Raw genomic sequence first — 15,327 nt, 5'->3', positions numbered from 1 at the left:
CTGGTTTGAATGAACAGACACCCAGCTAAGTGACTTATAGCTACATAGATCTCCAGCTCTATGTGTATTTCTGGTATCAGATCATATGATCAGCCTACATGTAGACTAAAGAGAAGTTTGCTGTTTCTTTCTCATGTTCTCAAGCCTACTGCCTGAACCCCCTCTCATCTGCTTTTAAAAATGAGATGAAGTGGCTGTACTCACCCTGGACACCATATCTGGAATACAGACTTGTTTCTCTGCACTTAGAGAAATACTACTACAGTAGTAAAGGCACTTTTGAGTCATATTAGCCTGCTTTTGGTCTGTCATTTCTTCCCATAGAAGACACTGAAAGCCACAGAAAATAGCAGGTATTATCTAGGCGGTGAAGCAGCATCCTAATAGGATGTAACCTCAACAGAGATCCAGGGTGCTTGTGGCTGGCAAAGGGAAGGATGGAGGGAAGAAGGAAGGAAATGTAGTCCAGGTAGTGTGATCATAGCTGTGACTGTTTGTGAGTTGGTATCTCCGAGCAGCAGTGCCAATGTGATGAGGGCATCTGCTTGCACATTTCAAAAAAGCAGATGAGATAAGTTTTCATTTAAAACAAGACCCAAGACAAAGCAATTGCTACAGTTGGCTTTGCTGCAGTCCTTTGCCCACAACCTCCTCCCTCAGCCCTGGCACCGTGTTTCTAAGAATATGCCACTTTCAGCTTTGCAAGTGTCACGTACACTGTGAACTCCTTAGGAAGTTTTATACACAAATCAACTTCTTCACAGTGCTAACAGGAATCTCGCTTGTCTCTGAGGGCATTCAATGTTTCAAGTAATTTGAATTACGAAAACTATCAGCCGTCACACATTCACTTTCGGTGCTGAGTTCTTTGAAGTCATGCTGTGTGATTCCAGGGAAGGATCAGGCCACCCAGCTGCACAGCTGTGGTTGCATCAGTGAAACTGCCCCGAGTCTTCACAGAGTGAGGCACTGGCCCTATCTACTGAGTGAATTTGTTAAACCATGTCCAGGCTTTTGCAAGGCCAGCTCTGCCTCACGAACCTGAGACTTCTCAGGGAAGAGGGAGGGGGGTTTCCTGGGGCTTGTCATGTATCTGTCATGATGACAAGTTTCTTTAAAAATGCAGTAGGATTACTATAACTTGTTTACAAGCCTGTTAACAGTAAAACAGAAACTGAAATTATACATGCAGTTCTGCTAATGAGAGGTTTGAGGCTGTTTTGTTTTAATTCAATGGCCATTTGACAGGAATAAAATCCACTGACTCAGAAGATCTGATTATTTAGAGACTCAGAACAAAAAAACCCTGAGTTTTTTTTACCCATGCCACTAGCATGTCACTTGAATCACTTAATGAAAACCTAGTGTTGATCTAAACTAATGTTACAAGGCAGCTACTTTCCTGGAAACTCTTCATCCAAGGGCTAGTTCTGCTGCAGGACTCCAAGCAGCTGCTGTGCAATATGACATGATTATCTGAAAGGCTGTACCTTGGAGTAAGAGGAATGCTATTGATTTTCATTTTGAAGAGTTACTGAAACCTAGGAGGAAAGGGAGGGATTGTTAAGTCCCAGGTAAAGTAAAACAGAGGTAATGATAACTGCATGGAAGGCAAGTGGATGGGCAGCCAAAATGTCTGGCTGCCTTTAAAGCTTCGTAATTCTGTACCAGCAAACTTCGGGGAAAGAGTCAGGTTTGTTTTCCAGGAAGAGATAATGTAGAAACCTCTTTCTTGTGGCTTTCTTTAATCACATTTAGGGGTAGTGTTAAAAGCCAAACACGCCCAGAGAGATGCTCCCTTTGAACTACAAAAGCCCAACACATCCCAGGCTCAGTTCACTGAATGGATGCTTTACAGAAAGTTCCAGTCATCTCTGGTGTTGAGCTGACCTGCTGGACCTTTCTCAAAAACAACTCTTTCAGCAGCTTTTGCTGTTACACCACTGTCAGAACAACTCAAGAAAATACGTCACTGGAACTGCCATCAACATGCATGTGCCATGTTGGGTATTTCTCTTCAAACATTTTTGAACACATTTGACAATAGCTGTACAAATCCAGTTAAAATATTTTTCCCTAGCTGAGTAGTCATTTCTCCAGAACCGTGCCTGGGAACATTTTGCTGATATACCATAGTATCCTATTTCGTTTCAGATGTGTAGGTCGCCACTTGTTTCTAGTACAGATTGAGCTGTCATTTTTTGCAAATGAATGTGCACGCATAAACCCCTATCTTGCATCCCTTCAGTGTTTCCTAGGAGGTCTGAGCTGTTTGGTGCTTTGTGTGCTACATCTGTGAAGCACCTTTAGAAAGCAGAGGTATAGCAAGTTCTGCTGCAAGCAGAAACATAGGAACACATCTCTGATCCTAGCAGGGATTTTTGTGTCACAGCAGTTCACTGCTACTCAGTGGAACAGTGAAGAAGTTAATTTGCTTTAGCTCAGCCTGTCAAGGGGTGATTCAATTGCACTGAGATCAGGTAGGGCTGTATGGTGACAGAGCAGTTGCTTTGTGAAGTTAACATGGGGAATGGGTTGCAGCCTGTTTTGTTTCCTTACTTAAATCTATGCTATCTTCTTCAGCTGGAAGGAGTAGCCGAAGCACAGCAGACTGTAGCGCACAGCCTGTCAACACCTCCCCGCTGCTTTCCTACCTGGGGAAAAACATTCTCCAGTAACTACTGCCCTGCAGGGTTCCTCTCACAGGTGCTACTCTCTTACCTCAGGTATGTGCCAAATACTGAGAAAGCTGAGTGTCCTGCAGCAAGACAAAAGGACTTAACAGCTCCTGTGAAAGAAAGTAAGAGTATGCTGGCCTAAAGCCCACTCTTTCTTTTTAGGGAATTACCACCAAGGAGATTACAACTATCATTTTCCAAATTATAGGAACCAACCACATATTCTGTGAAGATGACCTTGGATTCCAGTAAATGCAAAAAGTTACTGTTATTTCTTCCCCCCTCCTTTTTCCTTCCCATTTTTCCAAGAACTCAGTATTGTCTTGTATGCCTGCTTTGAACCAGTGATGGTCTGTGTGTACAAGTCTTCTGAACGAAGCTTTGTGGTAATCCCTGCATATGCCTGCAGGGATTAAAACCAAAAGGTTTTAATTCTTCATGCTCTGAGATCAGAGAAGACTGCTGTTTCTTCCTGTTCTGAGGTCTAAACCTCCACAGATCATTGGAAACTTTCTCTCCGTTGTCAGTGGCCTTTGGATCAGAAGCTCAGGCTCTTATTCGGCCGCAACCCTTTCCCTGAGGAGAATTTAGTTTTTGGAAAGCTAACCTCTGGTGGCCCTACCCATGAAATCACAAATCTGATCTCATGTAGAAGAAGTAACTAGGCAAATAAAATAGGCTGGTTTTCTCCAACCTCTCGCTACTTTTTGTGCAAAAGAGGTTTCTTACATTTTAGCAAAAACTCAAATCCTTTTGAATTTAGTTTTGCGATCACTGTCAACTTTCTGCAGCAAATCTGAGAGGAACAAAGGCTTTAATTCTGTATTGCTTGCTAATGCTGTTCACCATAAATCTGAAATGTCCTTGGATCAGTCAGTGGCATTTTTTTTCTTTGTCAGTCTTTTATTTTACTCCGGAAATATTCAACTTTGATTGCAGCTATTTTGGTTTGGGTTTAGGTTGTTAGGTGATTTCTGGTTTTGTTTTGTTGCACTTGGGGTTTTAGGTTGGGGTTTTTTTTTCCTCTAATGAAATCTAAATGTAGCATTTAAATTTTTAACTTATCCTTCCTGGAGAATTAATGGAGTCAAAGTTCTGTACTCAACTTTCTTCAGCAGTCTTTTAGTATCAGTAAGGCCATTTCCTTTTTGTGACAATAGCAAAGTCAATCACTTTACCTGTTTGGACCTCACCTGCCACATTGTTAATAGATTCTGAATGATTTCTCTCAGCTATTGTGTACATGCTTTCAGTTCAACATTTTATTTCCAGTATGGTCTGCAATAGCTGTTCAGTAACTCTGGTCTAGATTGAGGAATTTGTCTTTTATTGACATTCTGAATGACTGATTCACTACATCTGGTAAGCAAACAGAAGCTGGTACATCCTAGAAGCTCCTCCTTGAAGATCTGACTTGTTCTGTAGTACACAAGGGAGTTTCTTAATTACAGCAGTGTGGAGATTAAGACAAATATTGGAACAACCAGAAATCCTAAAGTGAAAAAGAATTCTAATCTAGCCCAGCCATATACTCCTGCTGCTGTTTTGCACTGGTTCTGACACTTCTTCGATGCTTTTTCTAGCCGTTTTAGCTCCTTAATGTGAAATGACTGTTGTGTTTTGGGTTTATTTTTTTTGTCCCTAAGATAGCAAATTATCTTGACTCTGGAAAGGTTCAAGAGCTACCACAGAGGACGAGGTGTAATTCTACAACCCAGAAACAGAGATGGAGAAAGAGAAAGGCCAAGTTGTGGGGGAAGGTGCTGGATTGTCTCAGCTATCTGTGACACCCCGCTCTTGAGCTGTTTAAGTAACTGTTTCTATCACAGGATATATAGAGCCAGCAGCTTTCTAGTTACTAGCTTGCAGGAAAGAGCTAAAAGTATTTAGAAAAAAACCACTTTTAGGAATGCAAAATATAGATTGGGACTGATTTTACTTACCAGCCTTGACCAACATGCTAAGAGAGAATATGTTTTGATTTAGAGCAACTCATAGAAAGGTTATACTGGCCATGCTGTTGAGGCTCAAGCTGGTTAGAATAAATCATTCAGGTTACTTTTAACACTTCAGTGTGGGGCTACATAAGCAGTATGGATTAGCCTGCTTTTTCAGAGAATGTCTTTTTGCATGCTTATCAGTTTGGAGGATCAACCACTCAGAACAATATATGTATTACAGGAATGTACTGAAGGCACTGTAATGTTTATGTAACTCTAGGATGGAAGTGTAAAGAATTATCTAATATAGGTAGAAAGAGGAGTAGCATCTGCCATGTATGAATGGTTAAGGGAGCTCCTCAGTTGAAATTAGATCCTTTTTCACTTCCCCTGAATAAATGCCTTGCCAAGTAAGGACTTCAAAGTGTATCAAATCACTTTTTTTAAGGAAAATCATGAAAATTTCACACAGCAACATCATAATGAGTGAAGCAACAATCATAATGAGTGAATGGGTGCCCCTTTCCCGATGCTAATATTTCCATTATTACTTTCAAACAGCTCCAGCAATCTCTGCTTTGTCTCTCACTTACCTGAGTATACTCCCATTACTTCACCAGATATGGGAAGAGTCACCAGCCTACCATGTGTCTATGTGTGCCTACACACACCATCTTCACCTCCTCTCATTTGTTTTCTCCCAGTCTCTGGCAGCATATGTTTTAGCTGGTATGGGTGCATGGGACTCCTGCTGTCAGAAGTTATGTCCCTGGCAGGTAGATTCAAGCTTGCCAACTACCAGCTGGATGGGTGTATTTAGACTATTATCAAGCCAAAATGACTAATGCCTGCTGAAAGCCAGAGTAGGGTGGCTAAGAGCCAGCTCTTCCTGTACTACATAACTTCTTACAGATGCAGTACAGACACAGGGGGAGGAAGACTACCTACCTCTGTCCTTTGCTATCACCCAGTTCTAGCAAGCCTGTACTTGCTCAGTTCCCCTCTGAAAGGACAGGGCAAATTTCACAACTTCTGTAACAACAATTTTGGAAAGCCAACAGGAGGAGACACACAGATAGGGAAATGACACAACTGTTTCCTTATAGATTTCTCCTTGGGAAGCTGGTGGAAATCCCCTACTCCCTCCTTCCAGTTCTCTACAAAGCCTTGTTTATCCACATACAGGGACTGAGCCCCTTCCCATAGGAGCTGGTAGTGTGTCTCCATGATAAGGAAGAAGTTGTTTACTGTGAGGATGGTGAGGAGCCCAAAGAAGCTGTGGCTGCGTCATCCCTGGCAGTGTTCAAGGCCAGGTTGGATGGGGCTTGGATAACATGGCCTAGTGTGAGGCGTCCTGCCCATTGCAGGGGCAGTGGAACGAGATGATCTAAAGGTTCTTTCCAGCTCTAACCATTCTATGATTCTGTGATCCACAACAGACCAGATTGTTTGCACAATCAGTAGCAATGTATGAGACCACAGAGCAGAAATAAGTCTACATGGAGCAGCATAAAAGAATGATGCATTTTGGGGGGGGGGATTAACTAACAAGAACTTCAGAGAAGGGGCCTTATCTTCAGCATGGGAGGCTTAGTTGTTGTTTCTTAAGTCATATGGCAAAGCGGTCATCCTAATGACCATGCATACCTAACCGTGAAGCTCCTTGTGCATTAAGGAGGGTGTATATGAACTGAAGAATTAAAGGATAAAAATCATGTCAGAGCCTTCTGGGAAACAGAAGAAGGGAAGAAGGGAAGGAAAAAACTCAATAACACTAACAAAAGCATGTTCAAACAATACTATTCCCAGGCAAATCATCTTTCCAAGAGAATGAATAATCAGATGTGAAAATCCTGAGCCAGATATGACTATGGCTTTTAGCCATGTCCTTTGGGGTTTTAAAAATAAAGGAAAGAGCAAAATCCTGAAATGAGATCTCAGTGTTACTCATATAACATGCTAAAAGCAGAACAGAGCATCTAAATACTTGAGCACTCAGAAGCTGCTGAAGTACAAGAGCAACCAAATTCAAGTTTATCATTGATGAGGTGGCAAATAGAAGACTAATATCCTGATCTGCACTCTGATTCTCTTAATTTAGGTCATAAACTTTCTGCCTGTGCAAAGCCAAAAGTTGGTGAGGAAGCATTTCTGGCTTTCTTGTACTCTTTAACACCTGAACTTCCTGTCAACTATCGACATCCTGTTTGTGCTACTGTCAGAGCTATGCAGGCACTTTACAGTCATATCTGATTAGTACGGGCCGGGCAGTGTTGTTTGATGGGTCATACAGTGAGTAAGCCTTTCTACTGAAATCAAGGCTCTTGACTAGTCCCTAGGAGGAAGTATACCTGTTGTGTCAGGCTGATACATGCACAGTCTAGTTCAGCTCTCGCTGCCTCTACAATCAATAGCAAAACTCCAACTTCAGTAAAGACTCATGACAGTATTTAGTTCTTGAAAAGTTCTCATTTTTATACTTTTGCTATTGGAAGATGGTTCTGTTAGGTATGGTCTCTGTCTTCCACAGCATTCTACAATCAAACATGAGAATCCTCAGGTAGCTCTATTTGCCAAGAAACATTTTGGCTTGGTTTGGGTTGGTGGTTTTTGGTTTTTTTCCCAATAGCCTAGTAGCCAGAGCACTCGCTTCCAAGAAGATTCAGTCTGAGAGAGAACTGGGTTTAAGTCCTTGTTGCCTCTCTTAGAGGCAAAGGTCCTGTACTGCATAGGCTTTTGTGGAGGAGGCGAAGGCACTTTGACCTGTGGAGGCTGTACCAAGAGTAGTGCATCTCTCTGGGCTGAGCAGAGAGCAGGGGAGGTCTGCTTCAATTGCTCCCTGTGCCTGAGAAATCCTGTGATTTAGTCATACTCCAGAACTATTTCTGGATTTTAGTTATTCAATGTTAAATCCTTATTTGTTCTCCTATGCACACTTAAGTGTCCAGATGCTTAATTCCTTTCCCTGGACTTGCTCCTGGGTTACCAGCTCAGTTTCTGAAAGTGGCTGAAGCAGAAGTCACAGACTGGAGTATTTCCAGAGCACAACTAGTATTTGCAAGTCTGAGCTTCAGGGTATTTCTTTCATTTAGGCTTACAGTAAAATTAACAAAACTGGACCAAATTTGTAATATTGACTAGCTTGTTCCCCTTAAACCTTTTAATACTGGAGCATACAGAACAGAAAACCTGAACTGACTTGTAAAGCAAAGACTGAGTTCAGTGAAAAGCTGGTTATTCCCCTCCTCCACTATCAGTAACATTTGTAACCATTATTTGGTGCTGCTCTTTTCTTCTTCTGATCCTTGAATTTCCTAAAGGATCATATCTGACCAGCAATTGTAGAGGACTGTGACATATATTCTTTTAGCTGCAGTGGTTCTGGTGTAATTTGTTTTACAGTAAAATGCCCTGTTTTTTGCACACCCTGCATGGCACAGACCACTGGCTGTTCTGTTCAGATATGTAAGCATTATGTCTCTTTAAAATGACATTAATAGCAAGCAGCATTACCACATGCAATTTAGCTGCTTACTAAGAGCAGATAATATTTATGCCAGCATTTTCATGACAGGTCAATTATTTTGTTAGCACAGGCAACAGTCTATTTGTATTGTGCAACTCTTCCTAGGAACTGAACTGTGCTGGAGGACAGGAAATCATGGGAATCAGGATGGACTTGAAATAAAATGAAGGGATTTGTTTTTCTTGTGTTTGGATGCCGGTGCCTGTTGAGCTAGAGTGACATACTGTACAATCTGTGCTTCTCATTATACAGCTAAGCAAAAGGAGGACCTGCAAGAGATTAAAGTAAAAGTGAGTAGACTGTAGTTGTAATGATGTTCAATTTAGTTTCTTTTCCCTTGATCTGTTTTCACGTGGTGACACGTGGTCTCCACAGGTCAAACCTCCAGATTCTTGAGCAGTTTTGAAAGGTGCTATTTCACAGAACTTCCTGAGCTGCACCTGGCCAATTCTGTCCTAATTTAAATGTATAAATGACCACCTAACCCAGTGGACAGTATTTCAAATTCAGCCACTTCTGTACGGTTTATAGCTAGTGATGCCACACTACTTTCATAATCTGCCTGCTACATGAAGACTTTATGACTCAGACTGGGGAGTTTCAAGAATCCTTTGCTCAGTTATGTAAAAAGGACACAGTCTTATGAAGGTGTTTAATAGATGTCTCTTCCCCCTCCTTTTTTTCTTCTACAGTCAGCACATTATCTTAATTGTGCATTTAATGTGGGTTAAGTTTGAATAAAAGAGAATGCATTCATTTCAGCTCAAGCACTAGAGGCTACTAAAAGTGACCTGCAATAAGTTCAGGCTTTAAAAACTGGGGCAACAGTAGCATAATCTGTATGACTATTTAAGTGGCTTCCCCAAGTCCTCAAGGGCTCAGGCCTTCACTGCTGCCTGTGGGAACTGAGCAGTTTTTGGGCTATGCTGGATTATGTACCATCTCTGAATCTTGGGGTAAAAAGCTCTGAGCTAACTGTATGATCATTGTACACTTGGGACTCTTTTTCTGTAACAGAGATTCCATCTGGCAAGAGAAGCTGTGAGAACCACCTCTCTGCCCTTGCAGCTGCTATTCCCCCTGTGCAATTCTTTCAAAACCCGGCTCATATTTTCTGTGGCTCTCTCAAATGCATTACCTCCTTCCAAAAGTTCTCAGCGTTCCAGGATGCTTTCCTCTGACATGCTACAGTCTTCCCAGATTTCACACAGAATTTTCCTGTAGAGAGAAAACATTCTCTCAAGGTTAGTTTCGAGCTCAGTTCTGCTGACCTGAGCTCTAGAAATCGAATTAGACTACGTAAGAAGACCGCTGGCCATTAGTTAAACCTGGCATTTGCTTCAAGCTGACCCTGCAGTGATTTCTTTTGTTCCACCAAAGGCCAGCATTCAAGATAGTGGAATTACACATGCACTCATAAATTCACTCAAAGCCTATTTATACCAGCTTGGAGTATGCCTATGGATTGTGCTTAGCATGTATATGCAATTGCCTTTGGGCTTCACCTGGGCTTCTATACAAAATTAGCAGGTAACAGTTTGTGTACAGTATAACTACAGCAGGCTGTATGCAACAGTCAGCTTTTCCTTTCATTTGGGTCAGAAGTTCAGGTCTGGCAGATAAACTGTGGTATTTTAAAATTCAAGGTGTCAGAAGAGATTATGCTTCCCCAGTAGCAATGCCACTGCTAAAACCTATCTATCTGGACTTCCAGTCCTAAAACATACTTTGGACTGATGTGAAATGTGCTGCATTTTAAAATCACTATTGTCTTGAAACTCTATTGAAATTATAGAATAAATAAGATATGTAGGAGAGCAAGGGGAAAATAATATATGGTTGGCCAAGAAAGGCAGCCCTAGAATGTGTAGTCCTCACATTATACCTAGTATACAGATATAGCCTAAATTGTGAGTCTCTTAATGCAGATTTGCAAGTCCTAAAATATTTCAGTATCTGTGATTGAAATTGTCATCATATTCACCTTGGCAATGAGCTTGTATATGGTTAGGCATACAGTGCCTAAACACTTGTGAGGAAGAAAGATTACCACGGTTTTATTAGTTCTGAAGTATAATAAAAAAATACACAGAACAGGTTGTGCAGCTCACACGGACAACTTCTTCAATCATATTTATTTGAAAAGTACATATAAAATAATAGACATGTGAGAAAATACTCATAAGAGCAAATACTTCCTTATACCTAGGCCTTTGTACTTCTATTCCCAAGTTAAAGACTTTTCCTAAACACGTGTTTGTATTACAGTAAATCTTCCAGGACTAGAGCATAATACCCATTGAACAAGTAAAGGAATGAAGGCATGGGGAGGTTAATAGAGTCCGAGTTTGAACCAAGAGACTTTTATCCTATTGTCAGAAAGATGTGGCATTTGTTGTGGTTTCAGCAGGACAGCTGTAAAAAGACTAGAAAGAATGAACTAAAAAAAGAGAAACCTCTCTTTACTGAATACTCTGTTACTGAAAACCTTGCAGTGTTGCCTAATGGTCTAGAAAAGATGATACAAGCTCTGTTATGTGCTGTGAAAAATCAGTCTAAATTAACCATACAGGTAAAAGCTGGGTGGGGGATTGCAAAGTAGTAGGATTTATAGAATAATTTGTTGGCAGAGGCCAGAATGAAACTAGGGGTTCCTGATGCCTTGGAAAGGGCTCTGTCCATGAACCTGAGCTGTAATAGTTTCACTCAAACTGTTTATGAATAGGTATTTTGTACAAATTATGTAATGCAAGATTAGAGAATCATAGGGCAGGAGATAATTTCCTTGTTTGGAGTTAAGAGCTGTAAGTCTCATTTCAGCAGCACTTCACCCAAAGGCTGATTTTTTTTTCCTTTATATATTCATTTCCTATCCCAAGTACTTCTGTACCTAACTGGAGCATCTTTTGTGCTTTACAGCTTCAGTAGGCCCTGCTGTTTCATGCTCCTCCTCATTCTGTGCTCCTGAAACAAAAGTATTCTCCTTTATTTGAAAGTAGACTCAAGAGAAAATCCCTCTGACCAGTATGTACATGGCTTCTATTCAATGCTAGATGGGTATGTGGGCCACTTACTTAGCTTTGAATATTAGATTTGAAGTGTTGCCAGTGTGTTCTGTACTAAGCTTAAAGTCTTCAAAACTGTGTGTCCCTGGCAGAAAGTTGAAGACATTTAAACTCTTACAAGTGCTAGAGACCTTTACAACTGCAACACACAAATCAGGTGAGATATTCTTATTTAATTCCCAAGTAGAAATCTGCAGCCTGTTGAAAAAGCCATCCTTTTACAACATCCCTTAATTACCAATCTGACCTGGACTGCCCTTGTGACATTCAGTTTGGGCCTAAAGACAAATAGGCTGGCTGGGAAGCTCATCCCACCATCCATTAAATGCTTCCTGTGTCTGGCTTCTCAGGCTTTAGAGAAAGATGGAGAAACCCAGAAATCACTGTCCCTGTGTGCAAACACTCATGTCATCGCTGAGCCACCTTCTAGACTCCTGCTGCTTCAGCTATCCACTCCAGAAAAGAGTTAACTGCTCTTTAGAGTGAGCAGATGAATTCCAGCAGCAGATTTACATAGACTGTTTTTGGAAATGCATGCAAATCCAGTACTGAATGCTATAAACCAGTTTGTGCCTATGGCTTGAGATGGTTTAGACAGCTCTGTCCTCTGGGCCAGTAATGAATGCCCTGTAAGGTCTAAGATTTCTCTTATTGCAGCCTTCTTTTTCTTTTCTTTACTGAATGGAAACTTAAAGGAATCATTTGGCATAACTGTCAAATTATGAGAACAATATTTGTTGTAAATGCCAACCTGGCATCTTTGTAATTAATGTCCATAGAGAGGAAAACTATAGTAAACTGAAAGTGAACAGCAGGTTGAACATATGCTCTATTATCACAGCACAGCCAATCACTAGCTTTTTCTGTGCAGCAACAGTAATAAGAAAATTGAAGTACTGAACTGTAGTTTCATTTTGTTTTAAAGAGAAAGTAACTGCTATGTAATACTTGTAAAGCTTTCATGGCTCACTAAATTTTACCTTGTATAGCTGGCCTTGTTGGGAACCAGGAAGAAACAGGGGGAAGGGTTCACACAATGTCTTTTAGGCACCTCATTTGCAGAGCTAACTGCCCCCCTGGCAGTTAGGCATATCTCTCTGAAAGCTTATTATTTGCACCTAACTCAGCTGTTTAAAGTAGCTGGTGTGAACTGGTACAAGCAAATAGGAGTGTAAGGGGGACAGAAAACCTAAAATAATCTCTGAAGCATTTGTCAAAACTATTTCTGAACAGATTGTGTATGTAGAATACATGCCAGAAGAGTCAAACAAGAAGGTTTACCAATTTTTAATCTGGGGAGAACTAAGAAAGTAGTTGGTAGCCTTACTCCTTGTGAAGCATTTAACATACTCATCTGCAATTACATTGGTAACTTTTCACTCTATCCTGACTTAACCTGGGAGCATTGTAACCAAATTAAAGGATGGCTTTATAGCTACATGAAAAGTACAGACTTTGAGATTTGATCCCACTTGTGTCTCTGTTCTCAAGCTTTCTCCCTGTCCCCTGACACCACCACTGAATGTCCCAGCATTCATCACAGCAAAGCCACCCTTTACCACTATCTCCTCTGCAAATTTGCTGATTATTTTTCCATTTTTTTCTTGGTTGCTACCAAGAGTTCATTCTTCTCCTTTCTCATCATTAACATGCTCACCTATTATGTGTCTTGACTATTGAAACCACTGATCTCTTTCCTGCTTCTCAAAGTCCAGAGTAGAGTATCAGGAGTCCAGTAAGTAGTCAAATAAGAAAGGGACAAATAGTTTTCTTTTTCAACAGAGCCAGGATTTCCATTTATACTATGAAAAGCAACTAGAACAGAACACAGAAATTCAAAGAGATACGACAGTTTCTAGGTGAATGCCTAAACTACCTATCCTACTTCCCTATCCAGCTGGGTGCATCTATCCAGGTCTTTCTTTGTGTGGCCTGTACATCTTATTTTAGTACAGTAGTTACAGTTTCTTCATTATCTGCATTTCAGCAGCCTAAGAGAGGGAGGAGCTTGATTTATAAGAACTTCAGATTCCTCTCCTTTCCCAAGGTGTTCAACTAAGACTGATGATCAAGACTTTAGTCTTTCTGCCCTTGTTACCAAGCTCAGTAAGTCCAGGTGCCAAATAGCTCACATTACATAAAAGAAGGTAGCCCAGTCCTATTCGGTCAGATAAAGAGAAAAAATGTCCAGCCATCTACTTTAGGGCTTTATTCCCTCTCCACCTGCATTCATGCCATGGTGCTGTTGGAATCTCAAATGGAAAGAGAACTGTGACTGGCTGGACATGCTGATGGTTGGAAAACATAAGTTGCATTGTAATGCAGCCAGTGTGTTAACCGGTAGAACACATGGAAGAGCACAGTAAATTCTTTAGTGCTTGACGTCCTTCAGTTGTGATTGGATGTCTGCCTAAACCCTCTACTAAGTTTAATTGCACATAACTGGCTTTGATAATGTTCTCTGACGCAGCAGGCATAGCTATGCACTTTGCAGGAATAACTCTGCACTGCAGAAAATTCCTGGTAAAACTTCTGAAGCCTTTATTTGTGTATAGAAAGTCAAACTAGACGAAGGTATCAGTAAAATATAAGCAAAGGGGCTTTGCGGAACTAATGTCCACTGATGATCACTAGATCTGGTCCACAAGTTGCATTAAGCTAACAACACTCTGTGTCCATCCTGAGCATATGCAGTACTACGAGTGCAAGGCTGATCAGGTCAGAGTGTCCTCTCAGGATTCCCAGCACCATTCTGAATCTCCTCGTGGAGTATCTCACTGTAAACCTGAACTACAGGCTGTAGAATTTAGAATCATGTGTAAACAAGGTACTATAAGATTAAACCAACTAACCCTTTCCTGTAACAAATACAGAACTAAAAAGGAATTAAATATGCTGGAAGAAAGAGGCATTTAATGGGTATTTCTGTGGAAGAAGCAATAAGTGTTTGGCAATAGATAAGTGTGTAAGAAGCCTCTGATTAAAACCATACTAATCGTTCCTTTTTTTTGCCACTCAGTCAGCTTTTTACTTCCATAGCCATGTCTAGAGATTATGACATCTAAAAACACAGCACAGAGGCCAGTGGATCTTATGTAGTAAAAATTGAGTAAATCTTCACAGTTGCTTTATTTCAGTTAGCAGTAGGGAACAAAAAAGCCCTAAACTCTGTTAGTGAAGATGAACCTTTGTGCTCACAAGCAGAAGCAAGTCATAATGTAATAATTCACAGGAGGAGACAGAACTCTGAGTGATGACTATATTTATCATTCTTCTACATGGCTGGGAACTACAAAAAATATACTTATAACCAAGATTAAAATGACAACAGAAAGGTAATTCTACTTTGTCTTGCTAATAGTATCAAGAGGAGTAGATTGAAGGATGCTGAGGAAATGTGGCTTGTGGCAAGGCTGCTTATTTTCTCTATTCTTTTTGACGGCTATTGCGTCCTTACGATATCTGCTCCTCTCATAGCTGAAGATTATAGGGTAATTGCTTTGCTATGCAATAGCATCATCTCTGTCATTCTTGTCCTTGATAACCACAGCCAAAGCATGTCACTGAGGTCCAGACACAGGGGAAATGTTTTTGGCATGTGGCTGACTCGCCCATCTGGCAGTCAGAAGTTTATAGTCTGACTTTTTGGCCTTTGCTGTTTTGCCATGCTTGAGCAGTGGTTACACGCTGAGGTATGTGGGAGAATTTGGGCTTTTCTTTATGCTCCCTGCTGGCCTGTGGTTCTGTTATTTCATGGTGATACAAAGAGCAAACTGGATCCACATACAGCAAACTTGCTATGTTGGGAAACAGCTGTGGAGGAAAAAGAAAGACAGTGACAGAATTTGAGTACTGTGCAGCAGTATGACAACAGGCAAGTGATTGGTGATGAGAAGTCCTGAACAGCACTTCTTGGCAACTGGGAGAAACATCCTGGGAACCTACTGCACATGCAGTTGTTAGCTTACATTTTGTGCAGAAAATAATGCAGAGTCTGGGTTAAATTGCTGTTACACAGCTTTTGTCTCAAAGCTGGAATTTATGAATAAATGCATTGCTCACATGCTGTTAGCACCATGAATGGAGGGGTGGAGGGAGACCCAGGGACTGAATGACAG

At 40.9% G+C, this 15,327-nt stretch overlaps 1 protein-coding gene across 1 annotated transcript in view; it reads left to right on the top strand.

The window, feature by feature from the left end:
- The first annotated feature begins 2,611 nt into the window (after window positions 1-2,611).
- Window positions 2,612-15,327, top strand: part of RMI2 (RecQ mediated genome instability 2) — a 50,055-nt gene continuing 37,339 nt past the window's right edge. The window contains exon 1 of the mRNA XM_061376081.1: window positions 2,612-2,726. The gene's annotated coding sequence lies outside the window, so the exon portion shown is untranslated. The remainder of the gene's footprint in view (window positions 2,727-15,327) is intronic.

This window comes from Neopsephotus bourkii, unplaced genomic scaffold, assembly GCF_033783945.1.
Source record: "Neopsephotus bourkii isolate Nb327-2 ecotype Australia unplaced genomic scaffold, CSIRO-AGI_Nbou_v1 NB_1706, whole genome shotgun sequence".
Lineage (NCBI taxonomy): Eukaryota > Metazoa > Chordata > Aves > Psittaciformes > Psittacidae > Neopsephotus > Neopsephotus bourkii.
Note: the sequence above shows the minus strand (reverse complement) of the source record. Positions and strands in the feature narration are given on the sequence as shown.